This window comes from Chrysochloris asiatica, unplaced genomic scaffold, assembly GCF_000296735.1.
Source record: "Chrysochloris asiatica unplaced genomic scaffold, ChrAsi1.0 scaffold00124, whole genome shotgun sequence".
NCBI classification, from domain to species: domain Eukaryota; kingdom Metazoa; phylum Chordata; class Mammalia; order Afrosoricida; family Chrysochloridae; genus Chrysochloris; species Chrysochloris asiatica.
The window spans coordinates 2,839,388-2,842,095 of record NW_006408642.1 but is presented as its reverse complement, the minus strand read 5'-3'; the positions used below and the strand labels follow the sequence as shown (position 1 = coordinate 2,842,095).

The 2,708-nt window shown below is 43.6% G+C and overlaps 1 pseudogene; it reads left to right on the top strand.

The window, feature by feature from the left end:
* Positions 1 to 1,259: 1,259 nt before the first annotated feature.
* LOC102836734 lies at positions 1,260 to 1,907 on the top strand (annotated as a pseudogene).
* The last annotated feature ends 801 nt before the right edge of the window (positions 1,908 to 2,708 follow it).

Below are 2,708 nucleotides of genomic sequence, written 5' to 3'. Positions count from 1 at the left end.
GGTGACCAACATGGTCACTAGCCAGACCACATGCCTGCTCATGTAGTCCCCTTGAGTCTCAGTCTTGGAAGTGGGTTTGCTCTGAGGGGTCCCGACCACTTGCCTTGATGGCCTCCGGGGGAACAGCTTACTTGTTCTTGTAGTAATCAGTCAGACTGCTGTTATTGTTTTGCATTTTTCCTGCCGGTCTTTCTTTCATGAAGTATCTTCTGTTCTTCTAGCCGCTCCAGGCTGGTCTACTTATCCTTTCCAGTGGAAATTGCCTACCTTAGTCGATTCTGGATGGGGTTCTGTATTCCACCTATGGTCTTATGCAATGTAAAGGTTCCACAGGAAGCCTCTTTCACTGGACAATTTCTAGCCCCCTTTAAAGTATTCCTATCAGTTATAGACTGAAGACGGACTTACAAGCTTTCTGTAGTGACGATTTGGCTATTCCTTTCTTCCTACCTCAAGTGCCTATTTTACAATGGTAGGCAAGGGAAACCAAGATTCAAAAGACAGCCAAGCATCCACAAACTTTTTGAAATCTTTTCATAACGTTGTGGTCAATATATTTACAATTGACCACATTTTGCACTCGAATTCTTCTGGTAAAAGGAAGATCAAGGATTCATGTGCTTGCCTCTGGGTTCCTGTAAGCCTCCTATAAACTGCCTCTCCCCATTTCAACTTGAGAGCTGATTTCCCTACAATGGTGTCTACTAAGGTAGGGCTGCTCCTTTCTTGTCTTGGGGTTTGATGCTGATGTCCATGATCTGTGTCCCCGCCTCTAACGAGGACACTATGACTGCTGAGGCTTCTTCCATCAAGTGCCAGGTTACTTTGCACTTCATACACTTTCTTGGTGGTACCTGTGGTCTAGGGATGCCCAGGAGAACCATTCCAGCCCCACCTACCAGGGTCCTCCCAGCACCAGGGTTATCCTAAAGCTGATACTCCATATTGAAGCTGAGATCTGGACTTCCTGTTGTCTGGCCTCCTCCCAATCCCGAGTCAAAGCCTAGAGAAGTGGGGGATCCTGGATTCCATCTTAGAGCCTCAGGTAGCAATTTAGGGGCATAGTCTACCAAACATAACAAAAACTCTCAAACAGCAGAAGACAGACTAGATATAATATATATTAAAAGACTTCTCCAAAAAGAGATCCTGTAGACTGGGATAACAATTTTGGCAATGGCATACAAAAGGGCTTCAAAAAATTCATGGAGGCTCACTCTTTTTCTGCCACCATCTTGATTCCATGTTCCCCGTACAAAATGCCCAGCGAAGCCACAGAAACCGTCCCTGCTACAGAGCAGGAGTTGCCACAGCCCCAGGCTGAGACAGGATCTGGAACAGAATCTGACAGTGATGAATCAGTACCAGAGCTCGAGGAATAGGATTCCACACAGGCAAACACACAGCAAGGCCAGCTGGCAGCAGCAGCTGAAATTGATGAAGAACCGGTCAGTAAAGCAAAACAGAGTCAAAGTGAAAAGAAGGCATGGAAGGCTATGTCCAAGCTGGGTCTTTGACAAGTCACAGGGGTTCCTAGAGTCACTATCCGGAAGTTTAAGAGTATCCTCTTTGTCATCACAAAGTCAGATGTCTACAAGAGCCCAGCTTCAGATATCTATATAGTTTTTGGAGAAGCCAAAATCAAGGATTTATCTCAGCAAGCACAGCTAGCAGCTGCTGAAAAATTCAGAGTTCAAGGTGAAGCTGCCTGTAACATTCAGGAAAACACACAAACTCCAACTGCACAAGAGGAGAGTGAAGAGGAAGAGGTTGATGAAACAGGTGTGGAAGTTAAGGACATCGAATTGGTCATGTCACAAGCAAATGTATCAAGAGCAAAGGCAGTCCGAGCCCTGAAGAACAACAGTAATGATATTGTAAATGCCATTATGGAATTAATAATGTAACCATCTGAAAACAAGGACTATTTTTGGTGTTTCAGAAGAGTAGTTGCAAATTGTACTGTTTCTATCATTCATAAAGTTATGACTTCTTGTTGGAAAAAAAAGTTCATGGAAAAAATTCCATTATCTTTTCATTCCATTTTTCCACAAACTTCTTAAAGTCCCTTTGGTTCTGACAACAGACAAATCTCTAAAACTTACTGAAAGCATTAACACTTTAATAACAAAAAGGCAAACAATCCAATTAAAAAATGACCAAAGGACATGAATAGATACCTCACCAAAGAAGACAATCAGTCAAGAAATACACGAAGAGATGCTCATAACCATTAGCCATTGTTGTTGTTAAGTGCCGTCTAGTCAGTTCTAACTCATAGCGACCTTCTATAGAGTTTCCAAAGAATGGCTTGTGGGTTTGAACCACCAACACTGTTGTCAACAGTCCAGTACTGATCCTATAGTGTCATACCATTAGCCATTGTTGTTGCTGTTAAGTGTCCTGGAGTTGGTTCTGACTCATTGCAACCCTGTATAGGGTTTCCATGGAGTGGCTGGTGGGTGTGAACTGCCAATCTTGCAGTTCAAACTGACCTTGCTGTCCAGCCCATTATTCTTCAGTGCCACACCAGGGCTCCAGGAGTCCACTGTTGTTGTTGTTAAGTGCCGTCAAGTTGGTTCTGACTCATGGCAACTCTGTATAGGGTTTCCTAGGAGTGACTCATGAGCTTGAACTGCCAACACTGAGGTTCAAAGCAAGAGATGCAAATCAAAACAATGAGATACCATCTCACCCTGGTAATAACA